General features: G+C 47.1%; 2 long non-coding RNA genes across 6 annotated transcripts; one reads left to right on the forward strand and one right to left on the reverse strand.

Moving 5' to 3' along the window:
- Window positions 1-2,538: 2,538 nt before the first annotated feature.
- On the reverse strand, window positions 2,539-4,674 carry LOC146756536 (uncharacterized). Its single transcript, XR_014937225.1, has 2 exons — window positions 4,469-4,674; window positions 2,539-2,810 (listed from the first exon to the last, which is right to left on the reverse strand). It is a non-coding gene; the product is annotated as an uncharacterized LOC146756536 (long non-coding RNA).
- A 426-nt stretch (window positions 4,675-5,100) lies between these two features.
- On the forward strand, window positions 5,101-8,733 carry LOC107307862 (uncharacterized). 5 transcript variants are annotated; one of them, XR_014937228.1, is made up of 7 exons: window positions 5,101-5,244; window positions 5,426-5,468; window positions 6,786-6,870; window positions 6,964-7,242; window positions 7,949-8,031; window positions 8,124-8,195; window positions 8,539-8,733. It is a non-coding gene; the product is annotated as an uncharacterized LOC107307862 (long non-coding RNA). The 5 variants fall into 5 exon arrangements; XR_014937227.1 differs by lacking the exon at window positions 5,101-5,244 and having other exon boundaries at window positions 5,263-5,468; XR_014937229.1 differs by lacking the exons at window positions 5,101-5,244; window positions 5,426-5,468; window positions 8,539-8,733 and adding exons at window positions 6,455-6,630; window positions 8,384-8,413.
- Window positions 8,734-9,191: the final 458 nt, after the last annotated feature.

A 9,191-nucleotide genomic window follows, 5' to 3' on the forward strand; every position in this document is an offset into this window, starting at 1 on the left:
TTCAAGCACACTTCAATTTTTGTAGTTCCATTAGGAAAATAATCAGATGATCTGGAGTGATTTAAGAAGTCAAAGCACATTTTCCTCATTAGGAACCGAGAAGTTTATGATTACATAGATTGGAACAGTCACAGATGTTTTGAATTCCTAATTGATGGTTGTCTGAGGCCCTTAAAGCAAACAGAGGCATCAGCATCCTTAGCTTTCAGCAGAGATAAAGGACAAAGCTTATAGCTATCAAGTATGATGAGGGGAAAACCAGAGGCTGCTGTGACCTCTTGACAAGTGTTAACTTAATGAAAAAATCACTATCTGGCTTGAACAAAGCATGCTTAAATTATTTTCAAGACCCGGTTAACTTCTGAGCTTTCCACACAGATGCAGTTTCCCCAGAGTTCTTAGCTTCTCCAAGAAATGTCTTCAGAATTCTCAGATCTTGCAGGGCGCATGAAAGGATGGTAATGCCCAGAGTACGTGCTTCAAATTGAGCAGTCTCTGCTTATAAATAACTACTTTGTTTATTTGTAAGTTGAAATGTTGACTTCTGCTGAGGATAAATTATTTTGTTGTGACTAAGTGCTCTTACTAATTTCAGTTTTTCTTACTCTACTGTGTTCAGTAAAATCAATAATATCATTGGTTGCGTGTATACTTCTGCTTCTTGTTCCTTAAGATATAGGTTTACAGTTGGACTTGATGATCTTTGAGGTCTTGTTTCTTATGCCAGACTTAATTGAATAAGGAAGATGGGTATTTCCATGATAGCTCTGTTACATCTAGTTGTTGCTGTCCCTAATTTTCATACTGTTTTTGGAAAACTGAAATGTGTTATCATCTTCTGCTGAGTTCTGACGCTGTATAGCTATTTCAGACCAGTTCAGATTTTATTGTCCCAGATTTCCGGGATGTCTTCAGTGATTATGTAGATGTCCAACTGAAATGTGGTAGCAAGAAGCAATGAAATTAATGTTTAGGATGCTCACTTTTCACTTTTACAGTGGCCTGAAATGGAACATTCCAGATCTGCTATTCTGAAAGTTTTATGGTCCTTAAATATGATGACGGTTACTTTTTTTCCCCCCCTCAATCTTGTAAATTTGATTTTAATAAGGTGGAAAGGTTGTTATGAGTTAATTATATAATTAATAAAAATTAATTCTTATATGATGACAGCCCACTTATTTAAATAGCCACGAAGTGATACTTCTGATTCCTAGTGAAATGGTGTTTCCCTTCAGAAAGAGAAGAAAACACTATCCCCACCTTAAATATCATCTCACTGTTTCCAGGTCAAGCCCCCAGTCCATGCTCTCTTTTGTACAGAGAGCTACAGTGTAGAGGGTAAATGATGGTAGAACCAATAAGCCACTGATAATTGGACTGTGTATTAGTTGCAGCTAATCTGACTGCAGAAATATGACTCGTTTCTGTAGTGTGAAAGATGATGTCTTTTAACGTTTGCTTTATGCATCTGCCCTTGCCTGAGACCGTAATTAGGGTATCTTTGATTCCAGAAGGTCCTTATGCATATTTGCTTGGAGCTGCATACTTACAGCAGATAGTGTACTTCTTTCTTAGCTTGGATAGGATAGTGTACCTGTATATTTAGTCTTTTGTGCCTGCAGCCTGCGATCTTGAAGATAAGGAGAAACAGAATTGAGTACCTAATATTTGCAGTTGAATTCTCCTCTACCAGTCTTCTGTCTGTGTATACTACTGGTGAAGTTGGGGGTTGACAGGACACGTATTCCAAGCTGCTCTGTAAATATGCCTCATCTGAACCATCACAATTAATATCAAATGTAGGAGCTCATAATTTGAGTGCAAAACAGGAGGATTTTTTCTTCCTTTTCTGGTGTTGAAGTTAACTGTTGCATCATGAGGCTATGCATGTAAACATGCAAGGTCGTATAAACCACTTGAATTTGTAACCCACAACTTGTAGTGGACCATATTCTTAACCATCTAGGCAGGTGGTTTATCTTAGCATGCTGGAATTGCTCTGAAGAAGTTAGTTTTTGGATTTTGCTGTATGCTATGAAAATTGTTCTGCATATTGTCAGAAAGCATGAAAACCAGAATAGCTTCTGGCTATGTTACTGTGCTTTCCTGACAAAATTCTTCATAGGCTAGTAGTATAGATTATAAGATTATAACTTTCTCTCTGTGCTGGTATTCTGTTTTGGTTTTGTTGGTGGTTTTTTTTGGTTTTTTTTTTTTCTGTTGTTGTTGTTTTTTTGTTTTTTTGGTTTTTTTTGGCCTTCAATGTAAGGGGGAGGAAGGAGAAGGAAGCAGGGGAGATCTTCCCATGACCAGACCTTGCCCTGTAGTTTCAGCCAGTTTAGAGAATTGATACGAAGTTTCAGAACAGTATTCAGAACAGAATTTTTGTAACAGTTCACAAGGTTATATTGCTTTGTCTTAAATAAATAAGTGAAAAAAAAAGACAAGAAAAATTAAACTGAACCATTTGATTTATCCTTGTTTCAGTTTAGCTTATCAGAGAGAAGGAAAATAGAAAAGGATGCTTGAATACAGTTACAGTTTCAAATAATATTTATTTATTAGCTTCATTCTGTAAATATACCGAATAAAATTGTTTTACAATTTTCCCAACAAAATGAACGTTATAATTAAATTTTTTTATAGGGAAATGAATTACAAACAATTCAATTTATACTTAACAGGAAGTACAGTGCAGCAAGATACAAGAAGGCCAAGTTTCACTGGAGTGTGATGTGTTATGCAAGGAAATGAAACGGGAGGCGTCTGAGGTGGTGTATCCATTTTAGTTATGTTGTCTTCATTGCCTTGAGAAAAGTTGGAAAAAACAGGCAGATCGTTATTTTTTCAAGACAGTAATAGCAAGAAATGCAGTGTAACTCAGCGTACAGTTTAATTGCACATTTAATTTTTGGACTATTGAATCTGGCTTATTGCTGAGAATTGCACTACTTGTAGATAGTGTCAACAGATGAAACACTGTGTTAAGGTAATGCTCTATTACCTCTTTATTTTTAATGTACATTGGAACTGGAGATTTCCTCTTCAGCCAAGAAGTGCTAATCAATGATAATAAAATCATTACTGCTAGTGAGAGCTATAGAAGCACTTCATTTAGGCCTTACTTTTACTTTGAAGGTTAGCAAAGTGTTATCTTGTGTGTTCCTGTCACACAGTATTAGGTGACTGCCACAATTACAGAGAGCTTTCAGCAACTGCATGTGCTTTTCAGCCCATTGTAAACATGGATGCTCTCCAATAATTTTGTTTGAAGTAAAGAAACTGCTGCATAATCTCACCTAAAGAGACAGAATATCCACATTGTTTTTCTAGGCCTTTTATGGAAACATGAGGAAGTGGTGCATGAACTGGTTAAGTTTCTGGCATTTAATTTGCTGTCTTGAATGCTATGTAACAGTTCTGTAGAGTGATCAGTTGTAGTTCCAGGTTTTATTTTTCATAAAACTTTCTGATGGTGAAGCAAATGTAATTGCATTGACAGTTTCCATTACGACAAGAGCAGTAGAACAATATGAGTATGCATTATCCAATATGTCATTTGGTACAAAAGTGGAGATTTCCTTTTGCTCTAGCAGTCAGGGCATATTTAACTACTTGGAATGAAGTGTGTGAGTGTAAATTACATACATATATAAGGATTTACCCATCAGTGTACAGTGTGCTGAATTGAGGACTGAGTTACTGAAAGCTTAGAGTGACTTTATTAAGGAATTTTCCCTGGTATTAATGAATATATATATTTATATTTTCCCCAGGTTTTATATTTGTCATTTGAATTTTCCAGTTAGTCAGAAGTTTAGTTTTATAACATGGTAGCGTCTCTTATGTTCCGTGTTTTTCAAACATGAATTGATAGAGGTTTTTCACAGAATGTTTTAGAATCTGAGTAAGCTCACAGCTCACTTGGTGAAGGTTTTGCTCGCTTTTCTGAGAACTGTTCTATAAATTATGGCTCTGTAAGATAATAGTTTTACCTGCTTTTACAACAGTTACTTATCACTTTGTATGTCTGGACAGATAAAAGAGGCAGAAGCCAAAGCTGTTATTGAAGAGGAGAAACGAAGACAACAGGTATCAAACTTAATTCTTCTTCCCCCCCAACCTCGTTGTGTTAATAAATCACTTGACGCACGTGCAGCCCAATCTGTATACTTTGTATAGTGTTTCTCCCAGTTACTGCTTTCAGCTGTTATGTTGTCCTTAGGTATGTGCCATGGGTGATCTACAGTGGTTAAAAGCAAGTATATTTTCTCTTAACAGTTCTCACATCTGTGGGCAAAATGGTAATCATTTGATGTCGCATTAGAATAACTGTATAATGTATACATATATTTAAATACAAAATACTTCTGATTTTTATCCATCATTTTATAATTCCTTAAATTCACAGAATTACTAAGTAGCCTCTGTAAGGTTGAATTACTGAGTGAACCTTCTTACTTACTCCCCTTCGTGAGAGTGAAGAAACCTAAATTGGTCTCTGTCCTTCAAGGTCTGGTGGGAGTGGGGAATTTTTTTGTAATTGCTTGCTCTGGTGAATGTGTGTTGTCAGCACTGTAATCCAAGAAGCTTCTGTGCCAGCTGCCTGGAAATACTATCACTAATCTTGTTTCAGAAATTAACCATAAGCTTGGTTGCTGGTGACAGCAAACTCAGGTTTATCATTTGGGCGCTGCAGCCTCAATGCACTCCTTCCAACAGGCTTGTATGCCTGAGACAGAGCACAGACCCCCCCGGTTGTACACCCCCCATCGGACCCCCCCCCCCATATTAGATCCCCCCCCCATTGTATCCCCCCCCCCATTGAATCCCCCGCCCTCCATTGGATCCCCCCGTTGTACCCCCCCCTCCCCCACTGAACCCCCCCCATCGGACCCCCACCCCATTAGATCCCCCCCATTGGACCCCCCCGGTCTATCCCCCCACATTGGACCCCGCCGTTCGATCCCCCCCCATCGGACCCCCCCGGTCCCGGTCTGTCCCCACTCACCGCTTCCTCCTACGGGGCTGCCAACACCTCCGCACTTTACGGCGACGCTGTCGCAAAAGCGCCGCACCCCGCTGCGCTTTACGGCGCGCCGCGAACTGCAACTCCCAGTGTCCCCCGCGCTGCGCCGCGTTACGTCTCTCCGGGGACTGCAACTCCCAGCGTCCCCCGCGCGGCGCAGGCGCAGAGCGCGCGGTGTGAAAAAGGCGGGAAGGCGTTGGGCGGGAGCTGAGGTGAAGCAAAATGGCGGCGGGGCCGGGAAGGGCCTTGGGGCGGGATGGGCGCCATTGGGCTTCGTTATAGCGGGATAACGGTGTTATTCTGGGACGTGGAGTGAGAGAGACCGGGCGGTCAGGGGGGATTTGAGGGGAAATAGTGAGGAAATAATGCTCAATGGGCGTGTGTTCCCCTCAGGTGAGCGGCGCCATGGGCAAAAGGAGGAGCAGCCAGGTGACAGGTAATGACTTAAAATGGCCTCAAAATGGCCAAAAAATGGGCTTAAAATGGTCTCAAAATGTCCTCCAATGGGCCTCCAAGCGGTCTCAAAATGGCCACCAAATGGCCTCCAAGCAGCCGCAAAATGGCCTCAAAATGGCCACCAAATGGTCACAAAATGGTTTCCAAAGGGCCTCAAAATGGCCACAAAATGGCGTCCAAGCAGCTGCTGTTCCTCTTGCAGGTGTTGACCACCATGATGGCCCCAGTGTCAAAGTCAGGGCAGGACTGAGGGGAGACAACAAGGGGGGGGACTACTATAGTGGGGACAACAATATGGTGGACAGCAAGGGGGGGGACATCAATGGAGGGGGCACAAATGGAGGGGACACCAATATGGGGGACAGCAATATGGTGGGCAGCAATATGGTGGACAGCAATATGGAGGACACTAATGGGGGGGACACTAATATGGGGAAGAGCAAGGGGGGGGACATCAATGGAGGGTATACTAATAGAGGGGACACCAATGAGGGGGGAAACAATGGAGGGGACACCAATATGGCGGACAGCAAGGGGGGGGGACATGATTGGATGGGGCACCAATGGGGAGGACAACAATAGAGGGGACACCAAGGGGGGGGACACCAATATGGCGGACACCAATATGGCGGACACCAATATGGTGGACACCAATGGAGGGGACAAAAATGGAGGGGACAGGGACAACAAGGGGAGGGACAGCAAGGGAGGGGACACCAGTATGGTGGACACCAATATGGCAGACACTAATGGAGTGGATACCAAGGGGGAGGACATCAATAGAGGGGACACCAAAGGGGGGGATACTAATATGGGGGGCACCGAGGAAGAGGAAACCAATGGAGGGGGCAGCAATATGGGGGACACCAATGAGGGGGACATCAATGGAGGGGACATCAAGGAGAGGGACAGAAATGGGGGGACACCAATAGAGGGGGCAGCAATGAGGGGTATGTAAGTGGAGGGGACACTAATATGGGGGACACCAAGGGGGGAGACAGCAATATGGGGGACAGCAATGGGGGAGACATAAATGGGGGGGACACCAATATGGAGGACATCAGTATGGGGGCCATGATTGGAGGTGACGCTCTGGACAATGTCAGAGGGATGGACTCAGTGCATGGAGATGGAACAGAGAGGTAATGGGGGGAAATGGGAGGGTGGGGGGCAGAGGGGGGGCTGGAGGTGGAAATGGGGGCAGAAATGGGGCTTGGGGGTAGGAATGGGGCCTGGGGCCAGCAATGGGTCCTGGTGCCCCCCAGCTGATGGTGTTTGGGGTCTGTTTGGTTCCCAGCCGCTCTGATAACGGAGGCCCAGCAGCCGCCCCACAGCTCAGCGTGATGGAGGAGCTCAGCCCCACAGCGGCCCCATTGGCACAGGTAGGACAGGGCCTCTGCCCCCCCAGCGTCACCCCACAGCTCCCCATGGCTATGGGGCAGGGAGCACACAGGTTATGGGGGGGTTTGTTCCAGGATGGGATGGATGGCTGCGAGCAGCAGGAGGACCAGAACAGCCCTGAGATGGGGGACATACAGCCCCATAGCACCCCACAGCCCCATAGTGACACCGATGGGGGCACAGAATGCATTGAGGCCACCAAAGAGCCATTGGAGGGGGAGTGGGCAGCCAAAGCGTAGCCCACTTGTGGGGCAGAGCATGAGGAGCGCTATGGGGCTGGCACTGTGGGGCTGCCCCACGTCTCAGCACCGGAGCACAGTGGGGTGCCAGGGGGGGACACTGAGCTGCTGCAGGTAATGCCAGAGTACTATGAGAACCCATAGGGAACAGCTCCATAGCGCCCCACTGCACCCCACATTGTCCCACTTCACCCCATAGAGCTCCAGTTCACCCCAGTTTACCCCCCATTCCACTCTAGATTGTCCCAATTTACCCCAGTTCACCCCAAATCACTCCAACTTACCCCAGTTAACCCCAGTTCTCCGCCATTCACCCCCAAATCACCCAAATTCATCCCAGTCCCCCCCTAAGTCACCCTCAGATCCCCCAATCCTCCCCAATTTCCCCCCATTCACCCCAATTCATCCCAGTCCCCCTTCAGGTCACTCTCATATCCCCCAGTCCCCCTCAATTTGCCCCCATTCACCCCAAATCATCTCAGTTCCCCCCCCAAGTCACTCTCAGATCCCCCCAGTCCCCCCCAGTTCACCCCATTTCATCCCAGTTCCCCCCAGTTCAGCCCTTGGTGCCCCAGTTCACCCCACTTCCCCCCCATTCACCCCCAAATCATCCCAAGTCACACCAATTCCCCCCCAAGTCACTCTTAGATCCCCCCAATGCCCCCCAATTCACCCCCATTCACCCCAGTCCCCCCCCAAGTCACTCTCATATCCCCCAATCCCCCCCCATTCACCCCCATTCACCCCAGTTCATCCCAGTTCCCCCCAGTTCATCCCCTGTTGCCCCAGTTGCCCCCATTTCACCCCATTTCCCCCCCAGCCCCCCACCCCCTCCCAGCCTGCAGCCCCTCTGTGCCCTGTGGACGCCGATGGGGACCCGGCCTCACCCAGCTGCACCCCCAGGTCGGACCCCCCTCCCCCCACCAGAACCCAGAGCTCATTTTGGGCTTAAAAAGCCCCGGATTGGTGCCATTTTCACCCCCTTTGACCCCCAGGAAGGAGGTGGCACCACGTGAGGATGCGTCAGCGGTGCTGGGGGGGCTGATCCTCGAGCTCTCCAACCTCAAGTGAGTGCTGGGGGTGGGGTTAGGGTTAGGGTCCCATTGGCACTTATGGGGTCTCACTGTCCCCTATGGGGTCTCACTGTCCCCTGTGTGGTCTCACTGTCCCCTGTGGGGTCTCACTATCCCCTATGGGCTCTTATTATCCCCTATGGGGTCTCATTGGTCTCTATGGGGTCTCATTGTCCCTGCAGCCGCCGTGTGATGAGCGCCCATCGTGCCCTATAGGGGTCTCACTATCCCCTATGGGGTCTCACTGTCCCTTATGGGGACTCTCATTGCCCCCTATGGGGTCTCATTGGTCTCTATGGGGTCTCATTATCCCCTATGGGTTCCCATTATCCTACAGCCGCCGTGTGATGAGCGCCCATCGTGCCCTGGTGTCGCTGCTGCGGCTGCGTCGTGAGCGGAGCCGGGGGGTGAACAACAGCAGGAGGAGGAGGAGGAAGATGGAGGGGTACGAGCCAGGATGAAGCTGCAGCTGTGAGTGGGGCTTTATTGGGGGAAAAAAGCCCATAATGGTGCAATAAACACACGAGTGTGAGCAGGGCTGGAACAACACAATAACACAACAACACAACAGGGAACAGCTGCTGAGCTCTGCTCCTGGTGCAAAGTGGGGGTGTAAAGCTGATGGTGCACAAGTGATGGTGCAAAGTGGTGGTGCACAACTGAAGGTGCAAAGGGATGCTGCAAAGTGATGGTGCACAAGTGATGTTGTACAAATGATGGTACAAAGTAGTGGTGCAAAGTGATGGTGCAAAGGTATGGTGCACAAGTGATGATGCACAACTGAAGGTGTAAAGTGATGGTGTAAAGATGATGGTGCACGAGCGGTGGTGCAAAGCTGATGGTGTACAAATGATGGTGCACAAGTGATAGTGCACTAATGATGGTGCACAGTTGGTGCCCAGCTGCTGCCTTCTGTCCCACGTTGCGCTCAGCACAGCCTGGGGATGACACAGAGTGCGTTATTAGTAATAGTAATTAGTAATTACGGCT

This window comes from Coturnix japonica, chromosome 26 (genome assembly GCF_054131305.1).
Source record: "Coturnix japonica strain WE chromosome 26, WE-NBRP24, whole genome shotgun sequence".
Classification (NCBI taxonomy): Eukaryota; Metazoa; Chordata; class Aves; order Galliformes; family Phasianidae; genus Coturnix; species Coturnix japonica.